The sequence below is a fragment of the Macaca thibetana genome, chromosome 3 (assembly GCF_024542745.1).
Source record: "Macaca thibetana thibetana isolate TM-01 chromosome 3, ASM2454274v1, whole genome shotgun sequence".
Taxonomy (NCBI): Eukaryota; Metazoa; Chordata; class Mammalia; order Primates; family Cercopithecidae; genus Macaca; species Macaca thibetana.
The window spans coordinates 7849973-7864755 of NC_065580.1; the positions used below are offsets into that span (position 1 = coordinate 7849973).

Sequence of the window (14783 nt, forward strand, 5' to 3'; positions counted from 1 at the left end):
CCGCCCAACTAAGTTTTGTATTTTTATTAGAGACTGGGTTTCACCATCTTGGCCAGGCTGGTCTTGAACTCCTGACCTCGTGATCCACCTGCCTCGGCCTCCCAAAGTGCTGGGATTACAGGTGTGAGCCACCATGCCCAGCCCTCTACTTGGCTTTCAGGTTTTTGTCAGAACTACCAATAGGGAAAATATAATTTTCAGGTAATCTATACAATTCTCCCTCCCAATCTCCTGTACTTTTCCTGTTCTTTACAATGTTAAAGCTTTTAAGGACATGTCACCTGTAACTCTGGGAGTCTGGCTTTCAGGGAGTGCTTTGTATTAACTGTTCCTGTGGTGGCCAAAAGTACCAGCTCCCTGACATTCCGTTGTCTCTACCACAGCAGAGTAGTCCCGCAATAGGAAGTAACTAAACTTAAGTTAAAATGGTAGTGTTACGTAAACTATCTTCAGTCTGGTACGTGTTTCACTGGGATTTTACCTGTACAGAGAGCTTTGGTAACCTAGTTTACCATTAGACCGTAATCAAAAGCTGGTTGTCATATATAAGCCTCTTACATACGGTTAATAAGAGGGGTGGGATCACAGGCATGTGAAAGATCATAGGGGGAAAATGAAACAGCTTTGTGGTTTGGAAGAAGGCAATTCAGCAAAAGTACTCAAATTATTACTTTGTCAAAATGTTTTGGGTGGTATTTAGAGTCTTCATGAGGAAAGATGTCATTAAATATTTGGTTGTTCCTAGCAGATTCTGACGTACTGTTTATTTTTTAAGTTAACCTATCATTTGATGACACTTTTTATTGAAAAATTGAAAGGCAAAACAATATTTGCTATGTATGAAATCTACCAGTATGTGAAATTGTATATTCAGGTGCTTAATATTCTGATGTTGTATACTTGTGGGTGGGGGTAGTCCTGAAGTGGCCACTTTGTATTGAAACTTGAAATTACTGTTTTTCAGTCTTACTCATTGTTCTGCACAAGAGCATAATCCGAATTCAGATTTCTGATTATGACTTTCTAGTGCCAAATGTTATTTTGCTGTCCCTATGGGTTATATCTCTCTGTACTTCATCACCCCAAAAAGAAACTGTACTCATTAGCAGTCACTCTCCATCTTGCTTCCCTATCAGCCCCTGGCAACCACTAATCTTTTTGTTTCTATGAATTTACTTACTCTGGACATTTCATATAAATGAGAACATACATATGTGGTCTTTTGGGTCTGGCATCTTTTACTTAGTATAATGTTTTCAGGTTTTGTCCGTGTTGTAGCATATGTTGCCGCTTCCTGTTTAGTGCTGACTAATATTCCATCATGTGAGCATACCACATTTTTTCTATGCATTTGTCAATTGGATATGTGGGTGGTTTCTCTCTCTTTTTTTTTTTTTTTTTGGCTATTATATTTTATTTATTTACTTTTCTGAGGCAGGGTCTTGCTCTGTTGCTCAGGCTAAAGTGCAGTGGAGCTATCATGGCTCACTGCAGCCTCAACCTCCTGGACTCAAATGATCCTCCCACCTCAGCCTGCCGAGTAGCTAGGACTGCAGGTGTGTGACATCACACCCAGCTAGTTTTTTAATTTTTTTGTAGAGGTGGGAACCTTGCTCTGTTGCCCAAGCTGGTCTTGAACTCTTGACCTCAAGCAGTCCTCTCGCCTCAGTCTCCCAGTGTTGGGATTACAGGTGTGAGCCACCACTTGGAGCTCTACTTTCTGGCTACTAGGAATAATAATGCTTTGAACATTCCTGTACAAGCTTTTATGTAGACATATCTTTTCATTTCTCTTGGGTACATTCCTAGGAGTGGAATTGCTGGGTCGTTATGGTTAACTCCGTGCTAAATGTTTTGGAGAACTGTCAAATTGTTTTCCAAAACAGCTGTACGATTTTATATTCCCATAAGCAGTGTATGAGGGTTTAATTTTCTCCACATTCTCATCAACACTTGTTACTGTCTTTTTCATTTTAGCCATCCTAGTGGGTGTGAAGTAGTATCATAGGTTTTGCAAATAATTTCTTCTGTCTGTGGGTTGTCCTTTTACCTTCTCAATGGTGTCCTTTGAAGCAAAAAGTTTTTAATTTGAAGGCCGATATATCTATTTTTCTCCTGTCACTTATGTTTTTGGTGTCACATCTTAGAAGCCATTGCCTAATCCAAGGTCATGTAGATTTACTACTACATTTTCTTTTAGATGTTTTATTCTGTTAACTCTTAACATTAGATCTGTGATCTATTTGTAGTTAATATTTGTATATGATGCCAGAACTTTATTCTTTTGCATGTGGATATCCAGTTGCACCAGCTTCTTTTGTTAAAATAATGTTCTTTCTTCATGGAATTCCCTTGTCCAAAATGAAGTGACCATAAATACAAGGACTCACTCATTCCATTGATCTGTATGTCTGTCCTTACGCCAGTACCACACGATCTTGATTACTGTAGTTTTGTAGCTGGTTTTTAAATAGGGGCATATGAGTCCTCTAACTTTATTATTTCTGAAGATGTTTTTGGCTATTCTCAGTTCCTTGCATTTTCACATTGAATTTTAGAACTAGATTGCCAGTTTCTGCCACAAAAGCAACTGCAATTTTGATAGGGTGTTTCACGGTTTTGCAGGTATCTTTTAATGTCTTAACAGCTGGATTCTCATATCTGCTCCTGAATTCATTCCCTTAACGTTATTTTAATGAAGTAAGGAGTACTTGAATAGCTTTTTCAGGTAGCTGAATATTCTTTGATACCAAAACTTCATAAGTGATAGTTTGGAAGAATAGTTACACTATGCAATCTGAAATCATATTGATGAATTTGCCCAACTCCACAGGTCTGTTTTATACTTGGAATGGATCTTCTACCATGCCTGGTTTTGTAGCATCATTGGTCATTTGGAAAATATTTGTTCATCGTTACACAGATCTTCCACATGTTGACACATTTTAATATACAAGCATGTTTAAAAATCACATTTGTTAATATCACCACCAATCTCTGCAGAGTCTTAAGTTTTAGAACACTGTTCACTATGAGCAGTGCAAGTTTTCCAACATTCTAATTTCCTCCTTGAGTTCAAATAATTTTCTTGGCAACATGCTACTAGTTTTTACTTGAATTGACTGTTCTGTTTCTTTAATTTTCAAGAAAATGTCTGCCAGCTATTCACATTTGCAATAATGATAATTTGTCATCATTCTTGCAAGTAACAAAGGCATTCCATGATAAAAGTGGCCAGTTCAGATCACTTCTCAAATGATTGCACAAGTGCTTTTTTTGGAAACAACCATCATACTTCAGTATGTAACAGAGGTGCTTTATGCGTGCATCTCATTTTGTCATGCAGAATATTCAAAAGACATGTACCAAAGGGTCAACATTTAATATAATTTTACTGCTTTTTTAAGGACATCGTTAAGTGGAAACAGCTCTTTTCCCACTGTGAACATATGGCAGTAAAGAATACAGTGACTTACCACTCAGTTTGTAACTACTGTTTTTGATTCATGCCAAGGGGTGCCAAGCTAGCCGTTTTCCCCAACATTGCTTTTGCACCTTTAGTACAACTGGGAACTTTGTAGAAAAGGCAAATGATAACTTAATATTGCTATGAAAATCGTTTTGACCTCATGAGCCCCCGAAAAGATTTTGGTAAACCCCTTGGAAGTCCACAGACCACCCTTTGAGAACCATTCAATTGTTGTAAGCTAGGATCTTGCTCACTGCTGTGCAAAATTGAATTGAGAGTGACTGCATCCTTGACGCTGTTCACAGCGATGTGGTTCCCACAGTCTTACAAGAGCCTCCTAGGAGAGGCCCTGTAGCATTGTGAGAGACAAAGATGGCAAGGCAGGAAAGAACTTGGCATGGTTGAGAATGGAAGGAAGCACGAGGGAGGCCAGAGAACATCAGGAGAGTTATGATATCTGTGTGCCTGTTGGTTTGGTTTCTGATTGTGGTGCATTTTTGGATGAGTTGTGTTTGGACCTGGTGATGGTGAGGCTCCCAGAGAGTAGTGAAAATTGCAAAGAGTGGCAGGATACCAGAGACCCATATACTAATAATATAGTTTTTAAATACAAGTATCAGGATGAAGTGGGGGAGGAGTACACAAGTAAAAATAGCAACTTTATCCCAGAATGAGACACTGCCACCTCTCCCTGTGATTGTGGAAGTCAGAAACACGCAATGCTTTTCTTGGGTGAAGATTCAGAATAACAAGTTCACAATAACAACTGTAATAGTTGTTACAAATGGCTGGATTGTTCTTAGTCACTTGAATAAATCAGAACTGAGCGTGCACATGATTGTGCAAGTGAGAGCATTGTGAAATCTTTAGGGATCATACTTGAAGGAACCTTCATTCTTAGTTCTAGTTTATTATGAAGTACCAAATGAAATCTTAACATTGAGAGAGTACTCAACGATCTGTCTTCTTCACACTGCTAACTGTGAGAATGCAAACTGCTGAGTCCTTTTAACGTGAATTGCTTGATTGATTTTTAAATATAATTGGCCGGGCGCGGTGGCTCTCGCCTGTAATCTCAGCACTTGGGGAGGCCGAGGCGAGTGGATCACCTGAGGTCAGGAGTTCGAGACCAGCCTGGCCAACATGGTGAAACCCAGTCTCTACTAAAAATACAAAAATTAGCTGGGTGTGGTGGCGGGTGCGTGTAATCCGAGCTACTATGGAGGCTGAGGCAGGAGAATCACTTGAACCCGGGAGCGGGAGGTTTCAGTGAGTCGAGATCACGCCATTGCACTCCAGGCTGGGCGACAGAGCAAGACTGTGTCTCAAAAAAAAAGAAAGAAAAGAAAGAAATCTAACATTTTAAAAGTCCTGGAATACTACTTTAGTATTTTAATTTTCTTCAATATATGTTAGGCTTCTGGTTACAAAAAAAGGAGTTCCCTGTAGGATTGGAGCTTTAAATCTAAACTGGTATTAGTTTAGAACAGGAAGTGCTAGAAAAGCCTTTACGTTGTGCTCTTATGGGCAAGTTAAGAAAGCAGGGCAATTTAAAGATACTGATAGAATTCACTGCAAAGTGTTGTGCTTACTTGGTTTGTGTCTTACCTATAGTAGAGTTGAGTCTTCCTCTTCCCCATTTCTCTTCTTGTTGTGCTTGCATGTTTGCAGAAGGACTCTTCATGGACATTTGAAAGTGAAGTTGGTGTTTTAGCAAGATACATAATCCCACCCTTTGCAGAATTGAGAGTTGAATGTTAATAACTGCCTGATGGCATAGTATATCATTTGTAAATGGGTATGCAAATATGGGCTTTTACAGTTAATACAGTTTTATGAGATGAAATGCTTTTCTAAGACTCCTATGTCTTAGATATAAGTATGTCTGGCTATTTTGCTAGCTTTATTTTTATTTTATTTTTTATTTTTTGAGACGGAGTCTCACTCTGTCACCCAGGCTGCAGTGCATTGGCGCAATCTCGGCTCACTGCAGCTTCAACCTTCCAGCCTCAAGGATCCTCTCGCCTCAGCCTCCCGAGTAGCTGGGACTATGGATGTGTGCCACCATGCCCTGGCTATTTTTTTATTTTTTTGTAGAGATAAGGTCTCACTTGTTGCCTAGGCTGGTCTCAAAGTCCTGGACTCAAGTGATCCACCCACCTCCGCCTCCCAGAGTTCTGGAATTACAGGCATGAGCCGCTGCACCTGTATTTTGCTGGCTTTAAAATCTCAGTCACATTTGGCGTTTGTTTGAAAGAGAACAGTTGGGCCAGGCCCCCAAAGATTGAATCACTGCATCTGTTGGTTGAAGAGGACGGTTTGTGAGTGTTATGTGTTACTCAACTAGGTGTTCATTAAGCATTTGAATAAATGGTCTACTTAGTACCAGTCACAAAAGCTAGGACAGTTAATAATCCTTGCCCTCAAGAAGCTTCGATCTAGTTGAGGAGCCACAGGAACCTTTTCCTGCTACTGAGAAGAATAATTGTTGGTGCTTTTGAAGCATTTACTGTTACGGGGTACAATCTTAATGCACATGTATTAGTAGCCTTTAAACTCGGGTAGGTACAGTTGTTACACCTATTTTGCAGATAAGGAAACTGAAGTACAAAAAGTTTATGTGACATGCCCAATGTCAAACTGTTGTTAAGTGACAAAGCCAGTGTTTGAACTCAAGCAGTGGCTCCAGAGCAGGCAGTCTTTAACCAGCTACGACACGATTGTTATTTAAATACAGTTGGGATAAGTGCTTGAGAGAAATAATGAAAGGCAGGGCTAACTTGAGCATCAGGTGGGGGTGGGGGTGGTGGGAGAATTGTCTTTAAAGGAAAGGCAGTGTGGCTTACTGAGTGAATGAGAAGGGTGAGGTGTGAGTAAGAGAGGTGTGAGAGAGGCCCAGATTCATGTGTTTGCCAACTGTCCATCAAGAACAGCTTTGTCTGCTCTGTGAAAAGTTTTAGACTTTTCTCTAGAAACTGGGAAGTGACTGAAGGGTTTTAAGCAACAAATAAGATGATAATCTATACCAGGGGCTTGCAGACTCGTTCTGTAAAAGGCCAGATAGTAAATATCTCAAGCTTTGCAGGCCATGTAGCCTCTGTTGCAGCTATGCCTTTGTAGGACGGAAGCAGCTGCAGACAATACATCGACGAGTGGGTGTGGCTGTGCGCCAGTAAAACTTTATTTATGGATATAACACTTAAACTTCATCTGATTTTCAGTATCATGAAATACTGTTTCTTTTTCCAACCACTTAAAGATGAAAAAACCATTTTTAGCTTATAGACTGTACAAAACCAAAACAGGCTGTAGGCCAAATTTGGCCCCTGGTCTGAAGTGTGCTGATCCTGGCTTCCATCCCTCCTGCTGTTCTGTGAAGTGGGTGGGGGTGGTAAGAGAGTAGAAATGGGAAGACCAGCCAAGGCACAGAGTAGATGAGATGAAGAGGACACACGTCGGAGATTTCCTTAGAGGGAGAATGGACAAGATCAATGTGGGAGCTGTGAAGTAGCCTTCAGATTTCTCATGCGAGTGCCTGAGTAGGTCATGTTGCCATTGGGTAAGATCAGAAATGATGGAACAGGAGCAAGTTTAAGGGGCGGACTAGGTTCATTTACCCACCTGCCAGATGCACACGCTTGCCTTGCTTTCTGGCCACGGAGGCCCTAGCAACCACCCACACGGGGCACAGTTCCCATGGTCCAGAAGACAGGTGGCTGTGCCTACAACTAGGGTTCTGAGGGTTTGCTGCCCCTGGGTCCTTGTGTCACCCAAGGATTTGACCAAGCATACCCTCACACCGCAGGATTATTGCCCCAGAGACAAAAGAGGTTGCTGGACCCAGTTGGCCCCACACACTCACGCTGCCCACTCAGGCAGGCAGTGTCTTACTACAAGGATGTTTGTCATTCCTGCTTGCGGGGAGGGGGAGTTGGGCTCTTTCTCTAGATCTTTTCATTCTGCATAACAGTGCTACAAAAATGTGTGAATATGTTTTATAATAATAAATTGCTTTCTTACTCTAACCATGTTTCTGTATGAGCAGTGTCCTAAAAAATTGAGCTGTACGCAAAATGAGCCTACCTTCCGTTTTTTTTAGACTTCTGTGGAAGTATTTCTGGAGCACAAATTTAGGGAGCTAACTTTATACAAATAATATGATCCTTTTCCCTTAAACAAGGGTACAGAGCAGCATTGTCCAATGGAAACATAATCTGGCCTGGTGCAGTGGCTCACGCCTAAAATCCCAGCACTTTGGGACCCGAGGTGGGAAGATCTCTTGAGCTCAGGAGCTCCAGAACAGCGTGGGCAACACGGCGAAACCCTGTCTGTACAAAAGTGGGAGGCTGAGGTCTCAAAAAAAAAAAAAAAAAAAAAAAAAAAAAAAAAAAAAAACCAATGTAATTTTAGATTTTTCCAGTAGCCATATTAAGTAAAAAGAAATAGGTGAAATTAATATACTTAATTTAGCTCAGTATGTCCAAAATGTTACTTCAACATGTGATGTATATTGTTGATATTTGTATATTTTGTCATACTTACACTGTGAGGCATCTCAATCAGAACTGAGCACATTTCAGGTACTTACTGTCCATGTATGGCTACTGGCTGCCATGTATATTGGGCAGCCCAGATATTGTGAGGAGTGAATTGGTGTTGATAATGAGGTCAGTGCAGATTTTAAGAACTTTTGAAGAAATTATCTTTCTAAAACATGAATGGTTTTAACCATTCAGGCTGACAGATGAGTATACTCTATTTCATATCTCATTTTCCTCATACTCTGTTATTACTAGTTTTGATCATTCTTAAATTTCATGTTCTTTAATATCTTAAGAATTAGAGAATTTTTGTCTTTGCTTTTCTCTAGCTCTTTCCCACCCTCACCTGTGTCCCGGATCTTCTCTCCAGATTGGCCACAATTCTAGGAAAACTCATTCTTCATTGTTGTTAAACATTTAATTTCCTGCAGTTTATCAGGGCTATTATTACTGCCTTCCACCTCAGCTTTATCTTTAAACCATCCTTTAGAGATGAATATCCTATTTTTAAAGTCTTCAGGGAAACAGTTTTATGGCCTTTCTGGTTAGCACTTTATTTTCCTTTAGTTTAGTAATCCTATTAATAAAATTCTTCATCTATGAAACTTAGTCCTTCATGTTATATAAATAAACATATTTCTTATTTTCCTCAGTGGTATATATCTGGTAGCGTTATAATTGGCAATAGGATTACCTGTAAGTATTTGAAAGGGTAATTTTATGAACTAGTTTTACTTTTTCTGCCTTGTCTTTGTCATAATAATAATAATTGCAGTTTAATTTTTTCCTTTTTTAAAAATCTCCCAGCATCTGTTTTTAAAGTTGGGGAAGAGGTGTGAGAAAAAACAACATGATGTCAACCCTGCTTAGCTCACAGGAACAAGCGAGATAATTCATGTGAGAATGTCCTGTAAACTCTAACAGTGTCTCACTTTTTAGGTTCTGTTCAATAATTAAGATGTGTATGTTCTGCATCACACACTGTCATCCGACTGTATATGACGTTCATGTGGGGATTGGTATTCCCACTAGAATCGTAAACACTTTTTCAAAACACTTCCTTAGTGACACTAATATATATATATGTGTGTGTAATATACATAGACACACGCCGCAACACAGCACATATCACCCCTCCCTCTCGAAAAAGCAACAACCACCAATCCTACATAGGGATCTACACATTTCTTACTAGAGTGGGTGCATACGATTGTTAAGCATATGATTGGCATTGTGTGTCATATAAGGAACACATAGAAACCTTTATGCGATTCATTATTATTCCAGCCTTTTAACAATGGTGATTCAGGTTTCATTCCATTTATAACCCAGGTGAGTCTGCAGTCTTTTTCTGCCTTTTACAAACCAAGTCTGCTTTTCTGGTGTCTGTTCTATTGTTAGTCCCCAACGAGGCACTCTCCTGATATTCCTTGTGCTTGCCCTGGGACTGTCTTGAGCCTGCAGAATGCAGCAAAGATGGTGATGTGCCAGTTCCATGCTTTAAGCCCTAAGAAGTTGGCAGCTTCTGCTTTTGTGTTCTTGGGAGCCTCAAGTGACATGCAGTGGATGTTAGGAGGAGACACAAAGAAAGGGAGAATGCCCCGCCTTCCCAGCTGTGTAGCACCACCAGCCCACCAGATAAAGGCAGCCCAAAGAGTAAACTAAAAGTGAGCCCAGCTTTGACTGTAGAACCATGAGCACATGAAATGGATGGTGTCAGTCAGTCAGCTGTGGGGTGGTTCGTACTACAGCTGTGGGTAACTGTGAAACAGTGATTTTCTGCTTTAGGGGCATATGTATGTGTTTGTTATTTTTGTTGTGTTATTTTGAGGCTTTAGTTGAAATAAACTGTATGTCATCTTTCAGGTTAATTTATTAGATATAATTCTGAAAATACTTTTTTTAATCCTAAGCAGATTATTTCTGCCTAGGAGCAGTTACTAATAGTATTACTAATATTAATAATAATGAGATTTGCTGAGCACTTACTACATGCCAGATGTTTGTTAGATATTTTCATTTAATCCTCACAAAGCACCTTATAGGATAGGTGCTATTATTACGTCCATTTACAGATAAGGAAAAGCACTCAGGAAAACTGCCCAAAGTCACATAGCTAATAACTACCATCTCATACTGTTTAGTAAAAAGTAGTAAATGGGCTGGGCATGGTGACACACACCTGTAATCCCAGTGCTTTGAGAGACCAAGGTTGGAGGATCATTTGAGACCAGCAGTTTTGAATACAGTGAGCTATGATCCTGCCACTGTACTCCAGCCTAGGCAACAGATCAAAACCCTGTCTCAAAAAAAAAAAAAAAAAAAACTCTTTTTTTCCTAAATCAAGTTTATTGAGGTATAATTTGCATATTGTAAAATACCCATTTTAAGTGTAGAGTTGGATGAGTTTTGACAGATTTATGCACCTATGTAACCTCCGCCTTTATCAAAATATGAAACATTCCATCATCCCCACAAGTTCCCTCATGTCCCTCACACCCTACCCCGGCTCCCCGGGAAGCACTGATCTGCTCTCAATCATTCTGGGTTAGTTTCTTACCCTAAAATTTCACATAAATTGAATCATACAATATATACTCATTTTTGTATGTCAGTTAGCATAATGTTTTTGAGATTCATCCATGGTGTTGCATGTATAATTTCTTTTTATTGCAGAGTAGTGTTCTGTTGAGTGGATATACCTTAATTTGTTTATCTGATCACCTATTGGTGGATATTTGGGCTATCCCAGTATTTCACTATTAAGAATAAAGCTATTATGAGCATTTTGAGTAAATGTCTTTGTGGACACACAGTCATTTCTCTTTGGTAAATACCTAGGAGTGGGATTGCTGTGTCACATATGTGTTAAGTGTATACTTCAGGAGAAACTACCAAACTGTTTTTCCAAAACATTTTGACCATTTTATGCTTCCACTAGCAGCAGATGAGAGCTTTGGTTGCTCTGCCCATCCTCCCTGATACTTGGTATTGGCGGCCTTTCTAACTTTCTGGCCATTCTCAGATAGTAGGTTGTGGTTTTATTTGAATTTTCCCACTAAGAATGTTGAACGTCTTTTCATATACCTACTGGAAATTTGGATATCTTGGTTTGTGAAGTGTCTGTTCAAGTCTTTTGCCTAGATTATCAGGTTCTTCTTACTGAATTATATATTCTGAATAAAAGTCCTTTTTTAGATGTATATATAATGTTTTCTCCTAGTGTGACTTTTTTGTTGTTCCTGTGTTTCAGAGAACAGAAGAAGTTTGTAAGTTTGATGAAACTCGGTTCATCGTTTTTTTGGTTTTTTGTTTATTTGTATCGTGTCAGGAATCTGTCTACCTGAAGATCATAAAGTTGTTTTTTTTTGTTTTCACCTTTAAGCTCTATTGGACTTGAGATAAAGTTTTTTTTTGTTTGTTTTTTTTTGTTTCCATGTTTTCTTCTAGAATTTTTCTAGTTTTAGCTTTTATGTTTAGGTCTCTGATCCATTTCTAGTTAGTTTTTATGTATGAGGTAAGGGTGAAGATTAAAAGAAAAAAAAAAACAAAAAAACTTGAGGTCCCACACCTGTAAAAAGAAAGGAAAAATAAAATTTAAAACTTTGAGAAAATTTCTTCTTTTTCATGTAGCATTCAACAGGTTTTGGCAAGTCTGCAATCATCTACATCCACAGTCAGGCTGTAGAACAATCCATCAATCCAGAAAGCATCCTGTGCCTGTTTCTAGTTAGCCCTTTGTGTTTTCTGTCCTATAGTTTTGTCTTTATCAGAATGCCCAATAAATGGAACCATATATTATGCAGCTTTTTGCGTCTGGCTACTTAGCACAACACATTTGAGATTTATTCATGTGTACACATACCATTATTTAATTCCTTTGTATTGCTTAGTAGGACAGTTGACCCTTAATCAACACAGTTTGAACTGCATAGGTCTACTTATAGGCAGGGTTTTTTTTCCTCAACCAAATGCAGATGGAAAATACAGTATTCCATGGATGCAAAGCCCACATGTATGGAGGGCTGACTTTTCACATATGCAGGTTCTGCAGGGTGAAAAGCAGGGCTTCATCGCACTTGGATTTTGGTATACTCGAGCATCCTGGAACCAGTCCCCCTTGTATACCAAGGGATGCCTGTATCCCTTTGGGTGAATTTTTTCCCCCCACTTAAATTGCATGTTTTATTTCCCCCAATCCCAGCGATAGCACAGAAGCCCCAACATATCCAACCCAAACTGGTTTCGAGTACGTTAAGGTTATAGGGACTCTTGTCAGAACGTTGATACAAAGGACTCCCAAGCGCGGGGCACAAATGTGTCAGCAAACAGATGGAAGTAAACAGTGCACTGGCCCTAATGCTTCATGAGTCAGTTTGATTTTGCAATGCAGATTGCATCCTTGAAACTGCCAGTCTGGAGGAAGACAGGGTAGCGTGAGGGAGTGAAGTTGAAATTGCCTCCTATTAGCTCATCCTTTCAACATTAAATAGGCCAAGAGAGAAATGATTCCAGCATTTCACCACATATATTTCTTATGCAGTCTAAGGTGGGAATGCCATTTAAATGGGTCACTGCAAAATGCAGCAATTTAATTTTTCTGCAATCAAAATAAGCCAGTATGATCTCACTTCATATAACTTTTGAAGGTTTACAGCAGTTAAAGTATTTTTACTTCTATATATGAAGGTTAAAAATTATTTTTTTTTTCATAAAGTACAAGAGCAACCAATTTCACCATCAAGTAAAAGTAAAAACTGGGATTCTTTTTTAAATTAGTCCAAAGTGGCATTTAGGAACTTAGTTGTAGGCTGCTGCGCTGACACCACGACAAACCAAAGTGTAGCATTGGGTCTGGTTTTGTGTCGGTTGTCTTTTCAATAACCAGTGCTCATGGATAAAGTTCTGGAAATGTTCCAGTTATAAGGCAGGGATCTGTTTGGATTCCACCATGGGTATGTTCCTTGGGTTGGATGCTGGAGGGTGAGGCACATTTTGCCGGACCTATGTCAACTACCTAGTAATCATCAAGGTCAAAAAATTCATTGTCTCCTCCTTGGTATTCCATTCCCTGGAAGTCTACTCCGTACCGCGGGATACCTCCAATTCCACCAGATCCTTTCACAAACCAAGACCTTTCTTGCGTTTTATCTGTGACAATTTCCAATGTCGCTCCACATTTTTTATAGTTGTTAGCAAACCATTCCAACAGGGGCGTGCTCTCGATAAGTTCATGTTCCTGTCCAGTCTGTTTGTCTGTGAAATGAGATTTATCCTTTTTTTGGTCTGGAGTTAGAGAATTTTCTCTTCTGTGCCTTGGCAATGAAGAACATAATGTCATTATATCCAGATTTTCATGGACCATTAGAATTTCTACAACTCCCATTTCCAAAGCCTTTAGTGTATCTTCAACCCCAAAACAGTACTTGGGCGTGTCCTGGGTGATTTCATCAAAGTATCGTTCTATTGATTTCTTCTCTTGAATGAATTTCACTTTGGAGAGGACTTCAGTAGATAACTTAGTAGCCTGGTTGAATCCATTTTCACCACGGTAGGATATAACAACTAATTTTAAAACTTTCTATTGTAACCTCTGATCAAACACACCAGATTGATTTAGTTCAGAGTCAGCGGATCCAGCTAAAACTAGACCAGCCACATTCACTTTGTCCCCAGAAATAAACAGCTGCACAGCAGTCTCCGCTACTTTCTGAACATAGTTATGTCGCTTTTCCATTTTTAAACGGGCAAAAAGCAAGCCTAACTATCCTCCTCTACTGTGTTTCTCTGGGAGATCCACAGTGAATTTGTGCAGGACTTCTCTTAATGTTTCCTTGGAGTGTGCCAAAAAGTGCACACTTCCATCTATTACAACGAATCCAAACTTGCTATAGTCTGAAAGTAGTGCTGTAAGAGCCCCAGCATGGAATTTGTTGTCACACAAATACAATGACGTATTAATTTTGTTTGAAAGATTCAAAGTCAATGTTGACTTTCTTTTTTTTCCTTTCCTTCTTCCGTTACAGTTGTTCCACAGTAAACAACCAGACCATCTGGAGGTACTTTGTTATACAGTTTGAGCCTTTGTTGTATAGATGTAATGGCTCCCAGGACTCAATGGTGGTTTACTCCTGCCATTAATTAATGTTAGATGCATTTCCAAACTCATCTGCTAACATTGTTGCCACTGGTGAAATCTGGTCTTTGGGAGGAATGTTCAATGATACCATGCTGGTGCCATTGCTGCAGGCCGCTTCCAAGCTCTTTTTTTTTTTTTTTTTTTTTTTTTTGAGACGGTTGTGTTGCCCAGGCTAGAGTGCAGTGGCATGATCTCACCTCACTGCCACATCCGCCTCCCGGGTTCAGGAGATTCTTCTGCCTCAGCCTCCAGAGTAGCTGAGGCTACAGGCGCGTGCCACCACGCCCAGCTAATTTTTGTATTTTTAGTAGAGACGGAGTTTCACCATATTGGCCAGATGGGTCTTGAACTGCTGACCTCAGGTGATCCGCAGGCCTGCCTCGGCCCCTGAAAGTGCTGGGATTGCAGGTGTGAGCCACCACGCCCAGCCCGCCTCTGAGCTCTTAATGAGCTTCTTGATCTTCCATATCTCCACCTTCCTGTCCACAGCACTGGGGTCGTCCACCATCTTCTCATCTCCTCCTCCCTAAGGGCCCAGTCCTGGGCAGCAGCAGCTGGTAGGACGCCGGCTCCCTCTCACCAGGGAGCTGCATATGTTGCAGTGCGCTTACATGGTGCCCGTGATATCACTTCT

At 40.0% G+C, this 14783-nt stretch overlaps 1 protein-coding gene and 1 pseudogene across 1 annotated transcript in view; one reads left to right on the plus strand and one right to left on the minus strand.

Annotated features, from left to right (window-relative positions):
• Window positions 1-14783, plus strand: part of RHEB (Ras homolog, mTORC1 binding) — a 53099-nt gene that overhangs the window by 3453 nt on the left and 34863 nt on the right. The gene's annotated exons all lie outside the window — the stretch shown is intronic.
• Window positions 13028-14246, minus strand: LOC126951629 (eukaryotic peptide chain release factor subunit 1-like; annotated as a pseudogene).